We start from the raw sequence: 27,138 nt of genomic DNA on the forward strand, positions 1-27,138 counted from the left end.
CTTTCTTTCTTTCTTTCTTTTTTTTCTTTCTTTCTCTTCCTTCCTTCCTTCCTTCCTCTCTCTCTCTCTCTCTCTCTCCCTCCCTCGCTCCCTCCCTCCTTCCCTGCCTTCCTTACAAAATTTTTAGTTTTTTTCTGGAGTTAATAATTGCCTATTTTTTTCATTTACTTAGTTTCATATATGTAAAATAATTGGAGCAGTGACCAGAAAAGCACTATTTATGTGTTTTTTTTTTTCTATCATTTGGCTAAATTTTCTCACACTTTACAGCACCTCTATTAAATGGTGTAGAGCTGGGTCAATTTTCCATGTTGTCAAACCTGTCGAGTACTCTATCCATTCTACTCTTCTCCTAGAGCCTCCTGGTGCCTCCCTTCTTTTTCCTATCTAAAACTAATTACTTTCTAAATGAGCTCCTTAGCTGTATTCCTGGACACCCACCAGCCATCATCATTGCAGCAGTCACCTCCACTCCCCTGCAGTGGGTTTTCCATTCTTTGGTATACTTCTTTGCTCTGTTGGAACCCTTCCTCCAACAGCTTCCTGAGAAATGGTGAATGAGTGGGAATTGCATTTTTGAGACTTGACACATTAAAACATTTTTTCCACTTTATGCTCACGTTTGTTTTATAGTTTGTGGAGCTATAGATGTCTCAGGTGTAAATTTTCTCTTAGAATTCAGAGGTAGTTTCTCCGTTTTCCTGGCCACCTATGTTCCAGTGGTGAAATCCAATGCCATGCATATCCCCATACCTTTAAATGTAATTTTTGATTGTTTGTTTTGAGATTTCACAGTGATATATTTTAGTTTGGGACTTTGGACTTTTATAAGTCTTTCTTTACTGATCACTCAGAGAGAACTTGTGTACTCCATTCTAGGAAATGTTCTTGCATTCTTTTTGTGTGATAATGTCCTCTTTTCTATTTTCTCTGATCTCTCTGGAAATTCTTATTAGTGGGATGTTCAGCCTCCTGGATTGATAATTCTAATTTTCTTTTCTTTTCTTTTCTACTGCTCACTGCTTATCTTTTTATCCTACTTTCTGGGAAATTTTCTTGACTTTATTGTCAAGCACTTATTTTGAATTAAGAATTTTTTTGTCATCATATTTTTAATTTCCAAAACTCTCACTTATTCTCTGAATGCACTTTCTTATGATTGCATTTTTCTTGTTTTATGGATTGTAATATCTCCCTTTATTTCTCTGAGGATATTAATTACATTTTCTTTGAAGTTTCTTATGCTCTTTGCATTAATTCTGTTGCTTCTATATTCTTTGCTCTTTGTGCAGTCCTCTTTTCTCAAGGAGGATGATTTCCCCAATTTTTAGTAACTTTTAATTGTCTGTTCATATTAACAAGTAAGTTTCTTCAAACTGGATACAAGTCCTGAGTGTACTGGTGGGCTCCACTGTAGGGAGTAGAAGGCCAGATGACATTTTCATTAGAGATTTGTAGGTCTTTTCCTGGTATATGTTTAATTTTCTGTAGAAAGATCTTCAAATCAAGGGGCTGTGGATCCCCACTCTACCCCAGTTACATATAAAGACTTTTTCTTTGAACATGTTTTCAACAAAGTATAGAGTCAATTACTCAACTTGGTTCCCAGGAGAATAAACTTAGGATGTCCTGGAGGGTAGGACAGGGGTTGGGATGGGGACCCAGGGGTCTAAATTTTAATCATTTAAAATTTCCACAAAGGTATTTGGTTTGCTTCCATCTTCTTTTATCAGTGTCTGGTTTATTTAACCAAGTAATATCCCTTTTGTTGACGAGCCACAGAGAGCAGCAGTAGTTTGCTCTCAGTATTGTTGTTGCCCTGAGTGGAGACAAACCTCTTGTCTATAAGATATATGAGGAGGGCAGCTGCAAAACAGAAGCAAAAGGCACTCCCTCCCATGACCTTACAGTAGCCACTCTGGTTGAATCCCCAGGGACATTCCATCATTGCAGTAGCTCAGATTTTTGTTCTTGTCTTTTTCTTTGCACACCAGCTCTACTCTTTATCAAATTGTAAATGGCTGCCATTATGACATTCAGTATCCCAACATAACCATCTGGAGTGTGTCCAGATTGTTCCTCATAGGATCAGTTTTTATTTACCTGAGTTTTTGTATGACGTTGCATGACTGCAGACTTGGCTGTCTGGGGATGAATTTTTTTCCACCATGTGTTCTGTGCCATACTATTGTTAAAATGAACCACTGCCATTGTGAAATAGATTTTAACTGAACTACTAAAGGTCTCTTCCAAATGGCACTACTTTGGAGACATTCTAATATTCGCTTCTATTGTCTGGGCCTTGTGGATCATGTACAGGTTTTAAAACAGATCTTGTTGCCGATTTGTCCATTTCTTTCCTTGCTCTTTGTTACATTTAGGATACAATCTAACTCCTCTGATTTAATATGCATTTACAAAAATGACACAACTATTAAACACCTTGTTTACAGACAGATGAAATAAATTTATTACAACCAAAAATTGTCTTTTCAACCACTCTTATGTATTTAGCTGCCTGCTCCATCCTTCCCTCCTCTGCCACTTTTGATACCCAATACTCTCAGCTTATCAGCCTTTTTCTGTTGCTGGAAGGGAAAATTGCATGGATTCCTTTCTTTGTGGGCCCTGAGCGCTGAAATGTTCTCTCTGCTAAGTCATTTGTTTTCCCCCTTCTGTGGTCCATCTTCCCATATAGTGCGTTTAGATGTCTCTTAGTTTTATTGAAGATGAAATGCATTGTTCGTTTGTTTTGTTTTGTTTTTTTAGTTCTTGTTATTGGAGGAAATTTTGGGAAGGAAAAGGTAGCAGAAACGTATTTACTCTGCCATCTTACAACGAGAAACCTCCTGGAGAAGGTTTTAGAGATTTTTCTTTATTATGGTGTTTTAAGAAGTAATAAGCTCTTAGTAAAATATTAGACCACATAGGTATATCTATTGTCTTTCATATTTTTTCTGCTCTTTATATTGCCAGATAGCATGCTTAAGGACCCCAAATTCCCAATTAGGGATCCTTGGAGGGGGTCACAATGTCCTCAGTTAGAAGGAAAACCTCAAATGTTCTGCCTGAAGTGGAGGTATGAGGTTAAGAAGGCGGGTTCCTCACCTGGCTGACAGTGCACTGCTCACAGAGTGGGTGGCTGGAGAGGAAGGGAAGCTACTTTGGGTCTGGTTTTTCAGCTAATTCCCATGCTTCCAGCCCCCTATCTTTGTGGATCTTGGTTCCAGCCCCTTACCAACCTCACCCAGCACTCCCAAGTACTGGACCTCTCCAGTTTTATGTTACAAGATGTAAAATTTTCATGCATACCTCACTCTGCTAACACACAGAGCTGAGGCTCCATCTACCCTGTGACATCAATTCCTATTCTCCGTGCTGTTTCCCAGATCTTGGCTGAAGTCCCTCAACTGCTAATGGATTTTCTGCAGATACTATCTTCATTTAGGTTCTTTTTACCCTTTACAATCATAAGGGTGAAGAGCCCAGGGTCTGAAGACAGAGTGCATGAAAAATGTCACTCCTTTTTAACCATATATCTTTGGGCAAGCTGTCTAGCTTTCCTCTCTGCCTCAGTTTTTTTTTTTTTTTTGTCTATAAAATGTGAATAATAATAAGACTTTCCTTGTAGGATTTTGTGACCATTAAAGGAGCTAATTCAGGCAGAGAAATTAGAAGTTGACATGTAGTAAGCTGACTCAAAGCAACCTTTCAAAAATGTCATTCATCATTATTTTCTTGGACTATTAGGATGGAAAGAAGACCTTGGTTCAATTCTCTGTAGTTACCTGGAAGTCTGATGAACTTTCCTGAGATTTACCTATTTCGTGCAGTTGCTTGAGGAATAAATGAGCTAATATGGCGGACACACAGTTATTAGTAGCAGACAGTTAGGAGGTATTTGCTAAAGAACGACTTTTGTACCCAGGAAACATCCTGAGCCTGAATGCGAGATGAGCTGCGTTTAGTACTGATGACTACTCTCTCTCTTTCTGTAACTCAAAGAAGTCAACAAATCTTCCTGAGCCTCAGTTTCATCATCTGAGAACCAGACGATAATGGCAGGTACTCAATGATGCTATCATGATGACTTCTATGATAAATATTATATATAATAAGATGTATGTGGGTGTGCACATCCACTTGTGAGCCTGGGAGTCAGGCAGTCCAAAAGACAAAATGAGAAGGGAGATACCCACACCTTGTTGTCTCATGGATGCCGGGGAATTCTTCAGTTCTTAAAAATGTTGCATTTTGTGGATGTGGTAACCCAGGCCTCTGTGCCCCAGGAGAGCTAATCCATGCCAGGGTCTCTGACTTGCAGTCCCATGCTTTCCCATTGGCTGTGGCTCTCTTTTAGTGAGTCTCGTCCATGGGTAAGGGCTTTGCCCATCACTGGTCAGAGTGAGGACAGCTCATGTCCTGCCAAGTTGTTTCTTTCACTGACATGCACTAGACATAATTTTGATGAAAAGAAAGAGACAAGAGACTGCTATCTTTGAGTCTTTGCATGGGGACCCAGGATTACAAATCAATGCCTCTGAACCAGGAGAATTCTGCCTTTTGCAGTGTTCCCAAAGATGGATTTTATTTTTGTAATTTTTCTCAATTGGCACTAAGTGATGTTCAGAAATGGCCAGTGAGAGAACAAGAGAATGAGCTAGAAATCTAATCTCCAAGCAGCTCCCACCAAACTGCTTTGAAATGCTGCTTCTGTTGACTTCGGTGAGATCCCTCCTCACCTGCACCATCCCTCCCTCCCTCAGACAGACCCATGCACTGACTTACTCCGTGGAGCCTGTTTACAGGGAAGCTAATTATGTTCCCTCATGAAAAAGCTCACTTTTGGCTTTGCAGCTGTGCTCAGCCTTTTGGGGAAGAATGGATTGGAATTTCGGTGCTCCTGGATGTACATCGCATGGACTAAAAATACTCATAAATTGGTCTTCACTTTCCTAACCAGGCTGGGCTCTAATCGAAAAGCAAAGTCTTCTGAGAATTCTGGGGGACTATTACTTCCCATGGATGGCATTGTCTATAAATAGCAGTGCCTTCCAGGTAGTGAGCAGTTGGCTGGCAAAGCCCTATGCTTGCATTATTCCAGGGAAGATTGAATGCTGCCAGAGGATTCTGGGAGCAAGAGGACTGGCTCGGAACTCACTGCTTGCAGAAGTCACAGGAAGCCTCCCTGGCGCCCCTTCTCCATACCAGACCCTTACCCCCACCCCAGGCTGGGCACGGGAGAGACAAATATATGTAAGATAAGCTTGAGCTTTTCAGGATCTGATAGTAGAGAGCAGTGCTGCCCAACCAAAGTGCAATGCAAGCCATCTATGTAATTAAAATTTTTCTCGCCGCCATATTTAAAAAAGTACAAAGAAACAGGCAAAATTCATTTTAGTAATGCATGGTATTTAACCCATTAAATCCAAAATATCATTGCAACATGTAGTTAATATAAAAAAAAGACGAGATATTTTACATTCTGTTTTTATACCAAGTTTCAGAAAGGTGTGTATTTTATGCATTTAGCACATCTCTATTTGGACTCTAACTTTTCATTGGAATGACTTGATTTGTACTTAAATTTCATAAAATTTGCAGTAGAAAAAGTGGATTTACATCAACCCACATTGTCTCAAACATTCTTAAAAGTTGTCCGATACCTGAATTGAGTATTGGTTTTTAAATTTGTATTTAAATTAATTAAAATAAAAAATGTTGTTTTTCCGTTGCATACCTGCCCCATTTCAAGTGCCCACCAGCCACGCGTGGCCTGGGCTCCCTCCCGGGACGGCACAGACATGGAGCCAAGAGGCTGGAGGGTGAACACCTTGAGTGGGGCAGATCTCAGTCTGCCCCCTGCTTTACCAGCACAGACTCGTGCTTTCTCCCTCACTATGCTCAGGCCATACTGGTTTTAAAAAATTCTTATATTCCAAGCTCACAAGCTCCTTCCCACCTCAGACCTTTGCCTACACTGGGCTGTTGGCCAGGGCAGCTCTTGCCCTCCCAGCCTCCCACCCCTCCCTTCTGCCCACCTGCCGCTCCTCGGCTGACTGACTTGCCCAGGCTCCACCAGGTCCCCTTTTGCAGGCCACTCTCATCACCTGCTTCCTCCTTCCTCTGGCTCATTTTCACTTAACAGTTCCAGTGACTACCTGCCATGTGCCAGGAACTGCTTGGGACACCATCAAGGGACGAAAGAGACAAAAATCTCTGCCCCCCACAGAGCTTATGTTCTGATGGGGGAGACAGAGAACAAACAATAAATATGATAAATGAATACATACATGATATATTATTGGAGAAACTGTGACTTGCTATATTCAAAACAGTACAGGGAAAGGAGGAAGGGGAATGTTGGAGGGAGGACAGGTGGTCTGGGCAGAATATGGTCAAGCACATTTGAAGGAGGTGAGGGAACAGCCAGCCCCAAAGCGCTGAGGCAGGAGGACGTCTGGCCTGTTCCAGGGGCAGCACAGGGCCAAAGAGAGGCAGGCATGGCTGGAGAGTACCAGGGGCAGGTCACAGGAGGTCTCTAAGCCCTGGTTGAGATGTGGGTTTTCCCAGGTGTCATGCGAGCCACTGGGGGGTTTTGAGCAGATGGAGAGTTCTCATGGCAGAATTAATTCATTATTTCCCCCTCTAGTCTATGAACTCTGCAAGGTGGTGCTGCATATCCCTGTCTTGTTCACCATTCTCATTCCCTAGCTCAGGCCTACGTACAAGAAGAATACTCAATAAATATTTGCCGTGGTTGTTTAAGATTTTTCTTTTAAACTCTGGAACACTATCCATATGTGAGGTGTTGTGGTCCCCCTAGGAGGTCCATGCCAGTCTACAGAGACCGCAAAAGCTGGAAGCGGGGTGTCAATGCGGCAGCCCCTGGTCTGCAGTTGGGAAGGATGTAGACCCTCTAGATGAGTAGGAAGGACTGGATGAAATAGTAAACTCCAGTGACCATTAGGCTGGGGGAGCCTTCCACTTGGGGAACCAAACTTATTTCCGCGGCAGAGGCAGTGGGGCAGGGCAGGGCAGTGGAAACAGCACAGGCTTTGCTGTCCCAGAAATTGGGTTCAAATCCCAGCTCTGCCATTTACAAGCTATGTGACCAGGGACAAATTACCTCACCTCTCTGAGCTCCAGTTTTTTCCTCCATAGAAAGGGGCAGATGCTCATTTCCTAAGGCTGCTGATGGCACATCTCACAGAACCTACATACATGCTAGTTCTGGAGTTAAGAACTGTGTTGGACACCATCCGTGCCCCCCTGCCAACACTCTTGGCCTCCCCTCTTGTCCCAATCCCTGCTCTGCACAAGCTCCCATCAGCTTGAGTTCCAGCCGCTGCAACCTGATGGAGCTTTCCCCCAGCTGTGGGCTTCTGTCTCTTGCTTCCTGTCCTGGAACTTCTCTGGAATGCCCACGGTCACCTGCTTGAGCTGACGTGTGCAGGGGAGGTGCCCCATTTGAAGCCATCCGTGATGAAGGGGAGAGGAGTCACGGTGGTCACGCACACAAGTTGCCCTTAGCTGCGGTCAGTTTGGGAGCACACCTTATAACAGCTTTTCCTTCTGCTGCGTTCCTGCCCTGGCTCAGTGTCCTGGGGCTGCCATAGCAAACTGTGCTGGGCCAAAAGCAGGTGGCTTAACACCACAGAAGTGTGTTCCCTCACAGGCTGACAGCCCCAAGTCTGAGACCAAGTTGTCGCCAGAGCCAAGCTCCCTCTGAAGGTGGCTGGAGCGGATCTTTCTTTTTCTTTTCCTGCTTCTGGTGGTTCCGGGTGTTTCCTAGTCACTTCAGGGTCAACCTTGCTCTTCACCTGGTATTCGCCCTGTGCCTCTCGAATTTTCCCTTTCTTTCATGTATCAGACCCCAGTCATCAGATTTAGGGTTCACCCTAAACCTCAGGTAATCTCATCTTGAGAAACTTCACGTGACGACATCTGCAAAGACTCTATCTTCAAATAAGGTCACGGGCACAGACTGGGGTTTAGGACCTGGACATGTCTTTTTGGAGAACACAGTTCTGCCCACTGCACCCTCTGACCCCTCATCTATTCTTCTTGAAATGGCAGCTCTGTGCCTCAGGCTCTGCTTCTGGGGACCCCAGGCCCTGACATTTAGGCTGAGGAGATTCCAAGTTTTCTCAAACTGACCACAGAAGACAGACTGCACTTATTTTGCTGTGCGCTTGAGGACAAACGAATGGAAATGACAGAAATACAGCTTTCATCCATTCATTTATTCATCCAGCAAGTATGTATTGAGCAGTTACAATGTAGCATGTACCATCCTAAATTCTGGGGATATAGTGATGACCAAGGAAGGACCTCCACTGCTTAGCATTTTGAAGGATAATTTCTCAGCATCAGTGTGCCGACTTCTTTAGGTGGCAGTGGATTCACTGTTCTGGACAATGTACAGGTAAGTCAGGTATAAGTAGGTCTTTGATGGCATGTGTTCCTCATGCTTCTGTTTTGCTTCTTGGTTTTAAATCACTGTGAGAGTAGGGTAAGTAAGTGGGTGTCTAGGCAGGAATTCACAGTAAGAATCCTTCGTTTTAAAATATCTTCCTTTCTTTGCCAAGTTTCCAGAAATATCACCATTATTGTATTCTTCTCTAAGGTCTAGGAGAGTTTTAGGCAATCAGGAAGCTTTTCTAGAGGTCACTGTTTCTAGTAGGTGTTGGCTGGTGGTGGGTGGGTGGAGGGCATCCCCTTCTTGATTCATCCCCAGCATGTCAAGCACAGGGAATGCTCCTAGTGGAAACTCACTGACGAGCCAGCCTTGTGGCCCGTGCAATTTCCTCTCACTTTCTTCTCTTGAGAGTCGTGGCCATTTAGTGGTGGGGTTGTGCTTGGAATTGCTCCTTTAACACTTCCAGTGATTCTTTAAACATAATACAATTTCTGCTTAAAATACCTAGACTGGTTCTGTTTGTTATAACTAAACTCAGATGGAAAGACACATACAGTCTAGCCTGAATTGTGGGATGGAGGAAGAGAAAGCTTCATGGAGGAGGTGACATATAAGCAGAACCTTGGCGGTTGAGTAGGCATTGGTTAAGGAAGGAAGGTGGGAAGATGTTCTAGGCAGAGAAGGATGAATGAGCCCATGTAGGGGACTGGCAGAGAACACGGAGTATGGAATGTGGATATTCCTATAAGTTCAGTTGTATTAGAGTGTAAAGGACAAGAAAGAAATAGTAAGAGATGAGCCTAGCAGAGCAGGAAGGGGAAGGACCATAAGGGTCCTTTGTGTTGAGTTTTGGGGCTTGGGTCCTTCTACTAGGTAATTCCTATGGAGTCTAGAGTGTGCTTGCACCTCGCCCATCTGGAAAAGAGTCTGTTGGCTTCTATCCTGGAACAGACCCACACCCACAGTGGCACAGGGACTTCAGTGTAACTAGAACTCACCTCTGGGCTAGAGATTCCAAATTAACTGCAATTTCTCTCTGTTGGATTGTAAACAAGCCAATGAGAACTGGTCCAATGACAAACAGCCCTTTTAAATTCTTCCTTAAGTTAAAAAAAAGGAAAAAAAGAAAGAAAGTCTTTAAGGGACACATGGACCCCTGAGAAAACATCTCTGTCATGTCTCACTTTGAACTTTGAACATTTATAAGGACCTAAAATGCTATGGCAAGAGAAAAATGCCTCTGAGATGAACTCCATATTTCATGAACACCTGCTATAGGTGAGGGCTTGGGGAGTTCTTGGACTGAAGGGGACAAACGAGAGTAAGGCAAAGAGTTGTTAGCTATGGGGAATCAGGGCAACTTGCTCAATGCAGGGATTAGGACTGATGGGGGAGAAAGATTTCTGAAGATATGACTGGCTGGCTATCAGTTATGAAGTCCTCTCCCTACCCCTTCTGTTGACCCAGTTGTTTAAGATATAGCTACTTTGGACTCATCAATCACATCTCAATCCTGAGGAAACATCCTGATTCTGTGATAAGGATTCAGTATTCTTTTCAGATCTTAGGCTCAGATACCTCTAATCCTTCCACTCTTCCTTTTTCTCTCTCTTTTCCTTATTTGCATCCATCCATCCATCCATCCATCCATCCATCCATCCATCATTTCCTGCCACTGCACATATGCTGCATGCCAGGCATGTATATGTTTATCCATCATGAGAGAAGCATGGTATGGCCAGGGACTAGAGCTCCTAGGACAAGTTGCACCTGAGTTAGATTCTGGCTTCCCCCATTCATAGCTCTGTAAAATTGGGCAAGTTATTTAACAATGAGCAAGTCTGTGGGATTCTGCTTCCTTCCCTCCCTGCCTTGATCCCTTTGGAAAATAGTCTGAAGAACATGAGGTGGTATCATCTTCTTGCTTGGCTGGAGATGCCAGCTGGTCGGGGGCAGGAAGGCCAGCTGGCAGGAGGGGGAAGCCAATGAGGGAGAGGAGAGGAAGGAGGATGGTCACACAGTCTGGGCATGCTGATTCTCAGAGGTGGGTGAAGTTTGGCCAAGAAGCTCACCGTGGATGTCCTAAAACGGCAAGTCCTTCTTATTCCGCCTCCAAGACATGGCACAGTTCGGGAAAGCCCACAGATGGAGTCCCAGTCATTCAAAGAAGGGAAAGGGGCCAGGAATTGGTAAGACAGCCAGGCTGTATCAGAACAGCCATATCAAACACCTGTGCTCCTCAGGCACCACTGCAGAGTCTGCTCTCTGCAGGGAGGGTGCAGTTGAAACCCCTTTTTGATTTCCTTTCCTTTGGCCAACTAAATATCTCTTCATAATTGAAGTTGGAGCTGTTATTTGTTGAGAGTGTCAGGCACTTTACACACCCTGATTACATTTGTTTCCATCTGCAGTAACTGTGAGGCAGGAATTATTGTTTGCATTTTACTGATCAGGAAATTGAAGCTAACAGTCACCCACCCAATTATTCAGGTTTGAATCCATGTCTGTCTTACTTCAAAGCCTGTGCTCTTTTAAATCATTTGTTCATCCATTCATTCACTCCTAGAGTTAAGGAAGACAGACAAACGTCCTGCTTCCATGAAGCTTTCTTTATGGTAGGAGAGGTACACAGACATTAAACGAAAACAGGTACAAATGTATCATTTTACATAGTAATACATTTTAGGAAGATAAAAAGTGACTGGGGTGGGGATGGGGGATATTTTAGACTGAATATTTCAGGAAAGCCTCTCCAAGGAGTTGGCATTTGAGTTGACACATAAGTGAGAAATAGTGGTCAGCCATGGGAAGGTGTGAGGGAAGAGATTTTTCATCTCATCCAGATGACCTGAAAGCCACAGTCCTATAGAGACACTGAGGCTCTCTGTTCAGTCTGATCACTGAGTTCTCATATAATCATGGAAACTTAGAAGTCAAGTTGGGAGTAGCCTTAGCTGTTATTTCATCCTATAAAATATCAAATTTCTGTATAAGGCTTTGTAATTAACAATTGTCATATGATATTCAGAAAGACCTTGTGAGGTAGGAAAGTCTGTATTCCCCCCCCCCCCCCCCCGCCAATTTTCCGGCTAACAAAAGAGTAACAGAAAGATTCTCCTTCACAAACCTTTGCCCCTTTCAAGGCAGTTCTTTGCTATTACAATTCCTTACCCACTGGGCAGGGTCTGTGCTTATTTATTGTGCCTGGCAAAACAAAAACCAAGTTCATAGATACAGAGGACAGACTGGTAGTTTCAAGAGCTGGGGGTGGGGAATGAGAGAAATAGGCGAGCTGGTTTCTTTTTCTTTATTTTTAATTTTCTAGTTTAAATAAATTGCATACAAAATTTTAAAAAGTGAATATAGATTTGGGACACTTGAACATGGTATAAGAGAAACTACATGCTAATCCTAAAGGAATTACCTCACTGTTCTTTTTTCCTGTTACTGATTATGACCAGCTCAAGGTAAGACTAACCTCCATATCTGTCTCCTAGAGAGCACACTCCCTTACATATTTCACAAATTCCTCTTCTTTCCTAAGCCATCAATTTTACCCTTTCAGTTGGATCACTCATTTCAGCATGAAATAGGCCATACTTTTTGCTACCTTATGCTACCTTAAAAAAAATTCCTCTCTTAAACCTATATTCTCTTCCAGCTACTCTCTTCTTTCTGATCTTAAAAAAGAAACTGACCCTGTTGTTTAGTGCACAAACATTTAAGATTTACCAATTTCACATTATATAATGTACCTCTTTTCCCTCATATTTTCCCCTATTTTGAAGTTGTCTGATATTATTCAGATATTCTTCTGGTATTAATATAGCCACTACAGCTTTCTTTTGTATTTTTTTTTTAAAGATTTTATTTATTTCTTTGACAGAGAGAGACAGCGAGAGAGGGAACACAAGCAGGGGGAGTGGGAGAGGGAGAAGCAGGCTTCCCGCTGAGCAGGGAGCCCAATGTGGGACTCGATCCCAGGACCCTGGGATCATGACCTGAGCCGAAGGCAGACGCTTAATGACTGAGCCACCCAGGCGCCCCTTTCTTTTGTATTTGTATGGCATATATTTTTTATTCTTTTAACAATGATTTTTAAAGTGAGTTTTTTTTGTAGATAGAGTATAGTTGGCTTTTGCTTTTAGAATTGATCTGACAATATCTGTTTTTTTAAGTGTTTAGACCATTTATATTTAATATAATCATTGATGTGGTTGAATTAAAATCTCTAGTTGTTTTCTATTAGGTCCATCTATTTTTTGTTCTCTTTTTCTGTCTCCTTTTGCATGAATTGAGGGTCTTTTGTGTTTCCATTTTACTTCTACTATTGGCTTATTATTTAAACCTTTAAAAAAGGTTGTAGTGATCACCCTGGTGTTTAAAATATACATTGTTAATTAATCACAGAATAATTTCAAATAATATTATATTGCTTCATGTATTGTGTCAAAATCTTAAAACAATATATTTATGATTTCTCCCTCTGTCATATTTTGTGCTGTTTTGTTGCATGTTTTACTTTTACTTGTGCTATAAACACATAACACATTACTAATTTTGCTGTAGACAGTCATCTTTTAGAGCTATTGAAATTGGAAAAATATACTTTCATTTACCTTTATTATAACAATCTCTAAGCTTTTCATTTCATGTATATGCAAATTTATGTCAATTATAATTATTTTTGTCTGATGAATTTCCTTTTACATTTCTTGTAGTACAAATCTCCTGGTAACGGATTCTTTTAGCTTTCATTCTTTTAGGAAGTCTTTATTTCACCTTCACTGTTGAAAAATATTTTTACTAGGTATAGGATTCTGGGTTAACAGGTTTCTTTATTTCATTGAGTATTTTAAAAGGGTCACTCCATTGCCTTCTGGATTTCATAGTTTTTGATGAGAAGTTGGCTGTAATTCATCTTTGATCCTCTATATAATTTGTCTGTTTTCTCTTTATCTTTGCTTTTCAGCAGCTTGAATATGATAAGCATGGTTTCTTAAAAAACATTTATCTTTTGGGGCTTCTCTGAGCTTGTTAGATCTGTGGTTTGATGTTATTCATCACTTTGGGAAAATTCTTGGTGATTATCTCTCCCAACATTTTAAATATTCTCTTCTGTCATTCTTCTACTTCAGGAACTTCATTACACAAACAATAGACCATTTGGTATTGTCCTAAAGATCTTGGATGAGCTGATACGCCTTTATTTTTATTGCCTTTGTGTTTCTATTTGGGTACTTTCTATTAACTTAACTTCATGTTTGGTCTGATTTTATTTCTTATCTATATAAAGTTTACTAATGAGCCTATCAAAAATATTCTCATATATCTTCCTGTGTTTTCTTTTTATTTCTAGCATTTCAATTACACCTCTTATTATAGCTTTATTCTCTCTCTGCTGAAATTTCTCATCCATCATGTATATTGCCCAATTTTTCCACTAGAGCCTTTGACATATTAGTCAGTTTTTTTTTGTTTTTTTTAAAGATTTTATTTATTTATTTGAGAGAGAGAGAGTAAGAGAGACAGCACATGAGAGGGGGGAGGGTCAGAGGGAGAAGCAGACTCCCTGCTGAGCAGGGAGCCCGACACGGGACTCGATCCAGGGACTCCAGGATCATGACCTGAGCCGAAGGCAGTCGCTTAACCAACTGAGCCACCCAGGAGCCCTAACATATTAGTCAGTTTTAAATAACCTGATGTTTATATCTGGGTCACCTCTGAGTCTAGTTTTGTTCATTAATATGTCTCATGAGAGTAGGCTGTTTTTATGTGCTGTGTGTATGTGTGTGTGTGTTAAGTTTTGGTTGAACACCAGACATTCAGTATAGAACAACAGGAACAAATGTAAATAGTGTTTATGCTCAGAAACGGTCATGCTTTTTCTGCTAAACCCTGGGTGTGTGGGATTGAATCAATATAGTCAGGAGTTGTTGCTATGGTTACTTTCAGGGCACCAGTGGTTTCAAATTCCTCTGATGTTAGTTTGTACTTAGGATGGCAGCTGGGATCCTGGAGGGCTTTTCTCAATGTTCCTGTTTTATCATCAGATGTTGGCTTTCCTTGCATGCTTATGTGATGGAGGAAGTCTCTTTTCATGCACTTATCTTTTCCACAGTGCTAGATTGCTGTCATTTGTTACTCAGTGTTGGTTAGGCTGTTGGTGGATAGTGAGCCTATTATTTAGGCCCAGTCTCAGTTTTAGACAGGCCCTGTGGACCTGGCTATCTGGGCTGGCTTTCTCATCCACCTGCTCTTCCTTCTCCATGCAGACTGACTCTGTCTGTGTCTTTGGTGATTGTTCTTTGTCAGCTTTCTGCTTTTTCCTCAGTGGTTGGTGATCTCCAATTATATTGGTATAGGATGCTGGACCTAGGATTATTTTCTGCCCCTTTCCCATGGTAGGTTTGTACTTTAATCTTCACCAAGCAGTAAAGTGTCTTCATCTGTGCCCTGGAGCCCCAAGCTTGTTTTCTCCCCAGCATCTTAAGGCTTTGGTTCATGGAAGATCAGAGTCTGGGTGGAGGTTTATGCCTTACGCTCAAGGCAGCAGCCCCTTCCTCCCACAAGGCACCATGGAGGGGGGCTTTCTCCTGTCTCTTTCCATTCTTCCAATCTTCCTTGAATACCCAGAGGAGGTCTATGGAGAAAACCCTGAGAGTGGATGCAAACTCCTCTTTTATTTGTGGTTCCTAGGGTTTTATACTCCCAAACTAGCTCACATTGAGTCTTTAGCAATTTGTTAGACTTTTTAGCTGCTTGTATGGCACCCAGAATCTCTTCCTTCTGTGGTCTGCTACAAGTAAGCCAGGTTTCAAGGTCTTTTTTTGGGGGGGGGTTCAGGTTACTTGTTTATCCCTGTGCCTTCAGCTGTCTGACAGGTTCAAGGAAAGTAATAATTTTGCAATTTATCCTACTTTTTCTTGTTATTAGGATGGAAGTGATGCTATTCCTAGCTTTTTATATCCTAGGCCTGAATTCTCTGATTGTCTTTATAACAAAACAATTAGAAAGGGATGTCTATACTCACAATCTCCAAGGTATTTCCCTTTGTTCTTTAATGAATCTATTCCAGTAAGGCTTGTAGCCTTATTTCTCCACTACAATTGTTCTTTTCAAGGTCATCAGTGAACTTTGTGTTGTTAAATAACAATGGTTAGTTCTTAGTTCTCATCTTGTTTCACTTTTTAAAAAATTTTATTATGTTATGTTAGTCACCATACAATCCATCATTAGTTTTTGATGTAGTGATCCACGATCCATTGTTTTCGTATAACACCCAGTGCTCCATGCAGTACATGCCCTCCTTAATACCCATCACCGGGCTAACCAATCCCCCCTCCCCACTCCCCTCTAAAACCCTGTTTGTTTCTCAGAGTCCATAGTCTCTCATGGTTCATCTCTCCCTCTGATCCCCCCCCCCTTTATTTTTCCCTTCCTTCTCCTAATGTCCTCCATGCTATTCCTTATGTTCCACAAATAAGTGAAACCATATGATAATTGACTTTCTCTGCTTAACTTATTTCACTTAGCATAATCTCCTCCAGTCCCATCCATGTTGATGTAAAAGTTGGGTATTCATCCTTTCTGATGGCTGAGTAATATTCCATTGTATATATGGACCACATCTTCTTTATCCATTCATCTTTTGAAGGACATCTCAGCTCTTTCCACAGTTTGGCTATTGCGGACATTGCTGCTATGAACATTGGGGTGCATATGGCTCTTCTTTTCACTACATCTCTGTCTTTGGGGTAAATACCCAAGAGAGCAATTGCTGGGTCATAGGGTAGCTCTATTTTTAACTTTTTGAGGCACCTCCACACTGTTTTCCAAAGTGGCTGTACCAACTTGCATTCCCACCAACAGTGGAAGAGGGTTCCCCTTTCTCCACAACCTCTCCAACATTTGTTGTTTCTTGCCCTGTCCATTTTTGCCATTCTAACTGGTGTAAGGTAGTATCTCAATGTGGTTTTGATTTGAATTTCCCTGCTGGCTAATGATGATGAACATTTTTTCATTTGTCTGTTAGCCATTTGTATGTCTTCTTCAGAGAAGTGTCTTTTCATATCTTCTGCCCATTTTTTGACTTGATTATTTGTTTTTTGGGTGTTGAGTTTGAGAAGTTCTTTTTTTTTTTTTTTTAAAGATTTTATTTATTTATTTGAGAGAGAGAATGAGATAGAGAGAGCATGAGAGGGGGGAGGGTCAGAGGGAGAAGCAGACTCCCTGCTGAGCAGGGAGCCCAATGCGGGACCCGATCCCGGGACTCCAGGATCATGACCTGAGCCGAAGGCAGTCGCTTAACCAACTGAGCCACCCAGGCGCCCGAGTTTGAGAAGTTCTTTATAGATCTTGGATACCAGCCCTTTATCTGTAGTGTCATTTGCAAATATCTTCTCCCATTCTGTGCGTTGCCTCTTTGTTTTGTTGACTGTTTCCTTTGCTGTGCAGAAGCTTTTTATCTTGATGAAGTCCCAAAAGTTCATTTTTGCTTTTGTTTCACTAGCTTTTGGAGATGTATCTTGAAAGAAGTTGCTGTGGCCGATGTCCAAGAGGTTACTGCCTATGTTCTCCTCTAGGATTTTGATGGATTCCTGTCTCACATTGAGGTCTTGCATCCATTTTGAGTTTATCTTTGTGTATGGTGTTAGAGAATGGTCGAGTTTCATTCTTCTGCATGTGGGTGTCCAATTTTCCCAGCACCATTTATTGAAGAGACTGTCTTTTTTCCATTGCATGTTTTTTCCTGCTTTGTCGAAGATTATTTGACCATAGAGTTGAGGGTCCATATCTGGGTTCTCTATTCTGTTCCATTGGTCTATATGTCTGTTATTTCACTTACCAGCATCATTTTGCACAGATGATCTCTCATTAGTTCCTCAGTAAAATACTTTAACGTGGCTTCTAGGACACCAAACTCTCTTGGATTTCTTCCTGCATCAATGGCTGCTCCTTCTTGATCATCTTTTTGAGTTCCTTCTCTTTTCCTAAACATTGAGTATCCAAGGCTCAGTTTCTGGACCTCTTTTATTCTTTAACTATACTTATATTCTTTTTGTGATCTCATCTAGTCTCAGAGTTTTAAATATCATCTATCCACTGACAACCTCCCCTGAACTCCAAATTTATATACTACTAGACATCTCATTTGAATGCCTAAGAGACATCTTAATTTAACATGTCTAAAACCAGATCTTCCCCCAACAAACCTGTTCATCCTCCAGACTTTCCAAACTTAGTAAATGTATTCTCGGTAAAAGTCCTTCTATTTGCTCAGACCAAAACCCTTACAGTCATCTTGACACCTCCTTTCAGATCCCACATCCAGTCCATCAGCACATCTTGACTATATCTTCAACATACATCCATAACTAATCACTTCTCACAATCTCCACTATTACCACCCTCATCAATGCTGCAATCATCTTTGGCCTTGACTATAATATTAGAACTCTGGTTTTTTCCCTTGTATTCATTCCCTATCTAGTCTATTACTACTATAGTCAGCAAGAAGACAAGGGATGGCAATTATAACTAGTAATGTGATATTGGGCAAGTCACAACCTTTCTATGTCTCATTTTCTCATTTGCAAAATAAAAATGTGGGCAGAATTCCAAAGATGTCCTCCCAAAATATCAGGTTGCTGGTTATTCAATCAAACGTTAGTCTAGGTATTGTTGTGAAGGGACTTTGTAGATGGAATTAGTGTCCCAAATCAGCTGACCTTAAGATATGGATATTAACTGGATGGGCCTTACTAAATCAGTTAGGCCCTTTAAAAGCAGAAAGTTTTCTTCAGCTGATAGCAGAGGAATCATTCAGAGATTTGAAGCATGGGGAGAATTTGATGTGTCGTTGCTGGCTTTGAAGATGGAAGGGGCCACACACAGAGCAATGCTTGCAATCTTTAGGAGCTGAGAGTTAGTCTGCAAGAAAATGAGGACCTCAGTCTGACAGCCACAAGGAACCAAATCAGCCAATAACCTAAATGAACTTGGAAGCAACTTCTTTCCTTGAGCCTCCAGATAAGATCCTGGCATGGCCCATGCCTTGATTTCAGCCTCACAAGACCCTGGAATTATGACCCACAGAACTGTGAGATAATGAAAGAGTGTTGTTTTAAGCCACTGCATTTGAGGTAATTGTTATGCAACAGTAGACAACTGATGCTGGGAATGAGAAACTTGTTCTTTTTGTCTTCATTGCTCATTTTCAGAGATCAGTCAGATCATGTCTGTCTTCTTCTTTTAGGAAATGGTTCACCATATCATATTGAATAAAAGCCAAAGATGTTACAGGATTCTGTAAAGCCCTTCTTGCTCTCTCACCTACTTGACCTAATTTATTACTTTCCCTCCTGTTCACTCATCTCCAGCCAGATTGAAATCCATACCGTAGGATGTTTGCACTTGCCATTTCCTATGCCCAGAGAATTCTTCCTCTAGATACTTTCATGGTTCCTCCCTCAGCTATCTCAAGTTTTTGCTCAGGAATCTGTGGCTTGATATGTTTTATTAGCTCATTAGTTGTCAAATATCTGCAGTCACAATCTCTTCAAATACTGCCGTTAGCCAATTTTCTCTGTTCTCTCTTTCTGAGACTTTAATTACTGTTAAATCTTTTGGTCATGTGTCAAATGTATTCTATCCTTACTTCTGTGCTTTCCACCTTTTGATCTCAAAAATGATTTAATCTGAATATTTTCTACTGACCTGACTTGTAGTTCATTAATCTTTTCTTTTGCCTCATTTTCCGTTAAACCAATCCATTAGCACTTAAGTTCAGATACTGCATTTTCAGTTTTAGAGTTCCCATTGATTCTTTTTAAAAAATACTTTTTGGGGTGCCTGGGCAGCTCAGTCAGTTAAGCATTTGCCTTCGGCTTAGGTCATGATCCCAGGGTCCCCAGATCAAACCCCACATCAGGCTCCCTGCTCAGTGGGAAGTCTGCTTCTCCCTCTGCCTCTCATCCCGCTTGTGCTCTCTCTCTCTTTTGCTCTCTCTCAAATAAAATAAATAAAATCTTAAAAAATACTTTTCAATTTTCTGGTCAAATTTCCTATCCATTTATTTTCTTATACACATTAATCAGTTATTAAAAAATTCACTTTTGGATCTCTTTCAGTTCTGTTTCTATTGCCTGCTTTTTTTCCTCTTGGTTTTGGTTATTTGGTTCTGTCTCCTGGTCTGCCTAGTAAATTTCATTGAATTCTAGCCATTATTTATGAAAAAAATCTAGGACTAACTTGAGACTCTGGGATGAAGTTATCTTCTGGCAGAAATTTAGGATTTGGGAGGATAAAAATGAACCAGCCTGGAATTGAGCTGGATTGAAGCTGTGACTTCAATCTGTGTGGAATTAATGAATTTCCAGTTTGCCCTTATTTTTTGGGGGGGGGGGTTTGAACATCAGTGGTCCCAACTGAAAGCCTGTGGTATTTACCATGTCCTTTCCTCTGTGACATGATCTGAATTGCGATTTATGTCTCCACAGCCCTTTGAGATGACTGAAATCTCAGTCTCTCACCAGTTTCTTCTTGGCTTCTTAGCCTCTGGTCACCATTTACTAATTGGTAAATACTTCAAGAGAAGACAGAATATAAGACTCACGATGCTGTGCTTCTCTTCTCCTTGAGTTCTTGATCCTTTAAGTTAAGTAGTTCCCTAATTCCTTCAAACAGAATATTTGAAAGACATTTACCTGGCTTTTTCTTGTCTTCAGGGAGAAGTTTGGTATGATCTAAGCTAGCTGTCACCTTCTTTATGGCACCTTTCCTGACACCCTGTAGAAACTGCAACCTATCACCTCCCTTCCTCTATTCTGACACTTTAGTTTCTCTTCTCTGCATTTTTTTCCTGTTCAACATTTATAAGTATTTTATACACAATGTTTGTTTATTATTTATGTGTAATATCCACAAAATATAAGTTCTAAGAGAGAAGGGATTTATATATATATATATTTTTTCTTCCATTGTACCCTTCCTAGCCCCTAGAACAATGCTTGCAATGGAGGTTAATTAATCAACCAAATTAAACATTTCATTAATGAGTGAGAAAATGAATGAATGAATGAATGAATAACATTTTTGAGTCACTTAAGATTAAATTTGGTTTAGACACTTTATGGTGGTAGAGACAAAAGAGAAAATCTGATGGATTAAAATGCTCTTATTATCTGTTACAAGAAAGGACGCCAGTTATTAAAGAAGTATAAACTTATTTCCTGCCACAACATTCTTAAGGGAATTTGTTACCTGATACTGTATATAAAAGCCCTTAATGATATAATAAATAATACATTAAATAGTACTTTCATAGTAAATGCAGAAGTGATTTTATATGATTCTTTTGGTTCAATTATCAATAAAAATTGAGAAAAGCTAACTTAAGCCAGAAAGGTAAGGGCTGAAAAAAAAAAGAAAACCCAAGGTAATTACAATGGCGACATTTGTGTTTTATAGGTAATTCTCAGAAATGTAATGATTGAATCCAGTAACATCAGCAACAGGAACAACCACAAAATTTAGCAGTGACAAAGGGCAGGTTAATTGCCCATCTGAGCATCAGTTTTCCTTTTTGTAAGAGGGTAATAATAGGAACCCTATTCATTCCAGAAGAACTGCAGTGAACTTTAATTCATATTAAAGATGAATTCAAAATGCTGGCTGAGAAACAGCTGAATCGATTTTTCACTATTGACAAAATGGTGAAATATTTTGTGGGCATTTCACATTGACATAATCAGCTTCTGTGATGCGAATATTATCATCACTCTGTTTTCCAGATGAGGAAACCAAATCCTAGAGGCTCAGTTGGCATAGCCAGTGAGCAGCTGAGATGTAAATCATCCCTTTGTCTTTTGATTCATGTGCTCTGTCTCCAGAACCATATTGTCTCTCCAAAGGAAGGATTCTCAAGTGGTAAAAACTCAGACATTAAGGCAGACATTTGAGGATCTAGTGGCCTTTCTGATGCTCCTGTGGTTACTCCACATAGACTCAGCTCATCTACTGTTGCAGATGTGGAAGCAAATAAAAATCCCAAAAGCTGGTTCCATGTTAACATCAAACCCCTAGGTCTTGGGACCAGATGAATTCCCCCAAGTTATGAGAAATCTACACAACTTCATTTTTTTCTTAGGCAAGAGGAAAAACATTTCATTTTTCCCCCTTAAAAATCAATATTTGGTCTTTATTTGGAGCTGCATATAAATCCCCTCCTAATGTCAGATTCAATAAATTGACTCTATCCTTCTAACTTTGCAATTGCCTCAGGCTACCTGAGTATGAGAAATGCCTTCACAAATATCAAAGGCACAGTAATTGTATCTCTCTAAATGTTAAGACTAAAATAGCTGATACTCTGGGGGAACAGACCTCCTTGCTCTCCTGGTCTCCTTGCTAGAGGCTGCGGTGCTACCTTGGGCTAATGGAGCCCTCTTTGGAGGTTATGTGGGCCTGGAGCCTTCCAGGAAGCTTTTGAGCTTAGGACCTGGGACAGCACATACTTAGGATTTTCTGTAACACTTATGACCTCATCCATTGGCATTTTATCTCTAGTCCTAAGGTCTAAGGAACTGGGAGCAGATGAAGCATTTATTTTATGGTCTAACAGATTGGCTAGTATCTTAGACAAGCCAATTCTTTAGGAAAAAATATGCCAAGAAAATGCAATTACATTTAGCTGGAGCTAAAACCCCACACAATGCAATAATGATGCCATCATTTATTTTTCATCTGTCTTTGTGCCAAATACCATATGTGCATTTCATATCCATTATTTCACTTATGTCACATAATTTCTATACAAAATGCAGTATCACCCTCTGTTTGCAAATTAGGAACAGAGCCTTTAGAGGGTAAGTGACTTGTACTATGGTTCCATGTTAGATGGGTTGTAGAGTTGAGATTTGAATCCTCTTCTCTCTGATGCCAAAAGTAGCCCTCTTTCCCTTCACCGTTATTATCATTATTTTTATGTGATTTCCTCAAGGTCACATAGTTAAGAAGAGACAAAACTGGGGTCTGAATTATTAGTAGGAGTGATGGTTAGTACTGTATCATTTGTGATAAGTGGCCCCAATCATTTCTGCCTCATGTTGACTGTGGGCTGGACCTAATGACTAACTTTTAACAAGTAGAATACAGCAAAATAATGGGATGTCACTTCTGAAATTGGGTTGCAAGGAGGCAGCAGCTTCTGTCATGGGTGTTTGCTTCCTCCCTTTGGATGAAGCAAGATGCATGTTGGAGAAGCCCATGTGACAGGTAACTGATGTCTTAAACAGACAGCTGGTGAGGCAATGACCAGCCAATAGCCGCAGGAGTGGGCTGGGAAGGAGGTACTCCCCGAGATGAGCCTTGTGGCGAACACAGCCACAACTAAGCACTCCATTGTAGTCTTGTGAGAGACCCAGAATCAGAATGCTCCAGCTAAGCCATGCCCAGATTCCTGACCCACAGACACTGTCAAATAAATAAATATGTTATTTTTGGCCACTAAATTTTGGGGTGATTTGTTATACAGCAATAGGCAGATAATACGTCATTTATCAAATACTCCTAATACTAATACTACTGTAACAATAGCCATTACTTTTTAATATTTTACAACATAAAAAGCACATTCTAAGTGCTTTATATGTAGCAAATCATATTATCCTTTCCACTATGCTGTTAGGTACCCACATTTTATAGATGAGGAGCAGACACACAGAGAAGTTAGGGCAATGGGCCCAGGGACTCATACACCTGAGCTCCATTTCCAAGAGTGAACTCATAGGTGGTCTGCAAGAAGGGCCATAGTGAGAGGAGCCAATTGTGTCCCAGAAGCCACTCGGTCATCACTTGGCTGTGCTGTGCTGTGCTGGGTTGGGCCCTAAGCTCTGGGCTCTAGGCTTCAGGCTGTAGTTGTGACCAGGTCTTCTCCATGGGTCACTCATCCTCCCTGGAATGAACAGTGGCTACTTAGGGAAGACAGCTTCCTTTATGTATCTCTTTCTCAGGCCAAGCTGAATGGGTAGCAGAATATGTGCTTCCAAGGTGGGAATTTGAAGTTGCCAGAAGGGCAAGAGGAAACACATGAGATCTCATACTGTCTGGCCTTGTTGCTGGCACACTGCCATTTCTGTCCAGGTTTCATTGCCCAAAGCCGGGTCCTGAAGGATGTGATGTGATTCAGGCAGAGAGCAGTGGAATGAGCTTTCTAAGAGGAGGGTCAGCATTGCTAAGGCAGGAACTTCCATGGATCATTCTGGGAGCTGCATGGCAGATGGGGAGTGTGCACATGGAGTGATGAAAAATTCTGCAGGGGAGCTCACAATCCACCCGAATGATTAAACCAATCCTCCTACTCATCCCTCTCCCTCACCCCTGCAATCTGGGAAGTCAGAAGGAAGAGTCTAGGAGGAATCATTTCAAAGAAAGACAACTTCGTTGAGTTCGATGGTCATACTTAAAGAATTCACTCATTCTTTACTTTATTCTCTCAACACACAGTTTTGAGCCCCTATCATATACTAGGTAATTAGCTAACATGTTGGGAGCCCAAAATCAAGTGAGGGAGATGTATGCAAGCGAACAGTAGAATGCACGGTCCTGGAACAGAGGTGAGTACAGAGTGCTGGGGAGGAGTGAGGGAGAAGTGAGCGAGGGGTGCTGGAGGAATCCTAGAGGACGTGACCAACAGAGAGCACTTGCAAGATGAAGAAGGATGTGCAGGAACCAGAGAGGGTGTGAAGGGGCGGGCACTATAGCCAGACAAGGCTGTGTGCAGAGGTTTGGAGGCACGAGAGATCACAGGGTGTCGTGAGAGTGACAAGCCCAGGGATCCTGGCCAGGAGACTGGGTCAGCAAATGAGTGGCAGGAGTAGCAGGAGTAGGTGGGAAGGACAACCGTATCCCCCTCTGGCTTCCTAGCCCTCCACCCCAGGGTTCTCCTTGCGGCCAGTGTTCCTTGCTTTCCCTTTTGTCTGCGAGTTTTGTGATTGTAACTGAGTCCCTGGATTCCTGTTGCACATTATTGTTGATGATCAGCTGTGATCTGATATTCCTTCCCACACTTTAAGGCAGTTATGAGGCCCACTGAAGCCCTCTCTCTATCAGGTTAAGTAAAGCCAATTCTTCTCATTTTTCCTTGGGGTTTTGGTTTTATTAGAAACATTAATGAAAAAATACAGGTTTTTAAAAATGCAAATGTCCTCTTCCCTGGGCCTTATGACTCTTTTGACAGTAAGGTTTTATTCTCATCTCCAACATGTAAGGTCTGCCTGAGGGGGTGTTAGGAGGCCTGAATGAATCAGGGAAGGGGAGCCTGGAGGCAAGGGAAGGTCATCTGCCAGGCTCTTTGCAAGATGCTTGCAATGTGTGATTCTCCATAATCTTCCCCGGTATCTTCGAGAGTGGGGGACCACTCTCCCAGTTTGCAGAGAAGGAAATACAGGCTTGGGAAGGTTTATGTGATTTCCTCAAGGTCACATAGTTAAGAAGAGACAAAACTGGGGTCTGAACCCATGTCTGTCTGAACTCAGAGCTCAAATTCTCCTCCTTAAACCTTGTTGACTCTCCTTCATTTGTCCAACAAAAGCTGATGTACTTTCAGGTAACTGGTTGCTGTCAGAAGCTCCCACGTATGGGCCAAAAAATTGCCCAACAGCAATCATCACGATGACAACAAAATACATCCAAGGCCATCACGACCTATCTTGCTTTTCTTTTGACAAGAGACTACCCAAACCTCTTTCATTTTGGATTCTCCCAACTCTCTGCAAGGATAGCAGGGCTGTGATTAGTATCTTCATTTTACAGAGGAGAAAACTACTAGCATATCAGGAAAATGACTTTTGTAGTTGGTGTGCTTTTCAAAATTAGGTTGATAATTCTGGGGTCATAGGAGCTACAGAAGGGAGCCTATTGAAAGCAGTGTGGGTTAACGGAGAGCAAAGGTTTAGGAGCTGTGTGACCTGTGGTATGTTACTAACCTCTCTGATCCTCAAATTCCACATCTTGTAAAGTGAGTATAAAAATCATTCCTACTTTGTATTGTAACACATTTAAACGGACTTGTGAGACCAGCAGAGAAAGCTCAGCCAGTCTTGGACCAGAGAAGGAACAAAGCCTTGAGGCTTTCTATCAATGGACTGTACATAAGCATCTACCTTCTCCGCTTCCCCAAACTGTTCTAAAATGAAAGAAATAAAATCCACATAAACCCACAGAAAGGAAGATCAGGACAGGCGATGACATGGGATGAAAGATGACAACAAATGTCCAGACATTTAAGTTGGTGGAAGAATTAGTAAAAACAAAGAAAGTCAAGCAGTAGGAGCCTTGCAAAAAAGAGTAAGTTGGATTGCTTCCACGAGACTCAGAAGGGCTCTGGAATTAGAGAAACAAGGTGCAGAGAAAGGTGAGGCTGAGCACAAGGGACTTGTGAATATATATGAGGAGCAGAGACCACCCTTCTCAGATTCCATCCCACCCACACGGCTAGGTCGCCGCTGCCCCCTCCCCTGGAAAAGAGAGGTCTAGTTTGCAGGAGCCACTCTAGACTCCAGCCACCAGGAAAAGCAGTGGAGGGAATACGGAGGCAAACTTCCACACCCCTTCCATTGTTGGACTCCAAGAAGCGGGAGAATCTAACCATCCCCAAAGGAAATGCCTGTGGACACTAGCATCCTCATTCCCCCAACGAACTTCTGGAGCCCTATGCAATCATCCTGAAGCCGAGAAACACAGCTGTTAAGCAAGCCCTGCCCACCCCCCTAAGAGAAGGGCCTCGGCTCTGCAGTGGCTTCCTTTTTAAATATGAACAGACAAGACAGAATCACTGCGTGCTCCAAGAAAACCTCCAAAGAGAAAGAGGAGCTAAAACACAGAAAAAAAAAGTAACTCAGGGGAAATGGAAACAATACAAGAAATTGTGTCAAACAAAAGAAACTCCCCAGAAAAGTCCAGCTAAAGCAGAAGGTTTGGCTGTGCATTGGAATCTCCTGAGGTTTAAAAGCCCCTGATGCCTGGTCTTATCCCAGACCCACTGCATCTTGGTGGTAACTGGTTGCTGTAGTGGAAGGGTATCCAGGAATCAGTGTTCCCCAGAGCACCCCAAGTGATACTCATTTGCAGGCAAGGTTGAGACCCATTGGCCCCCAAAAACCAGACTGACAAGAAATGCAGAACTAAGTAATTTCCAATCATGATGAGTATAACGAAGGGAACTTAGCTGCAGGGACAGAGTATTAGAGAGAGGTAATGACCAGCCCCAGCCAGGAGGGCTTCTCGGAGGAAGTGATATTGAATTTCGTACCTGAAGAGTAAGGATCTAAGAAGAGCATTTGAGGAGGAGAGAGGAAGGAACCTCCATGAGGCCCAGAGAGGAGAGCTCTTGCCTGTGCCCGGTCAGGGAGGCTGCAGGGTCCTGAGCCTCTGTCTTAGGTACGCAAGGGGCTCCTCTGGGGACTGCAGAGATGGTTTTACACATGAAAACCAGGAAACTTGGTTTACGCTCTTGAGAAGGGGAAGGAAGAACTGTGAGGGAAGGAAAGACAAAAGAGAGAATGAAACACACTGAAGGAATGTGAAGCCAAAGCAGTGGAAAAGGCTGAGGGACTTCCCCCCCCCCAACATTCCCTCCTTCTCCTCCCCTCCCTCCTCTTCCTTCTTTTTCTTTCTTTCTTTCTTTCTTTCTTTCTTTCTTTCTTTCTTTCTTT

Source organism: Phoca vitulina, unplaced genomic scaffold (assembly GCF_004348235.1).
Source record: "Phoca vitulina isolate PV1807 unplaced genomic scaffold, GSC_HSeal_1.0 scaffold18, whole genome shotgun sequence".
Classification (NCBI taxonomy): domain Eukaryota; kingdom Metazoa; phylum Chordata; class Mammalia; order Carnivora; family Phocidae; genus Phoca; species Phoca vitulina.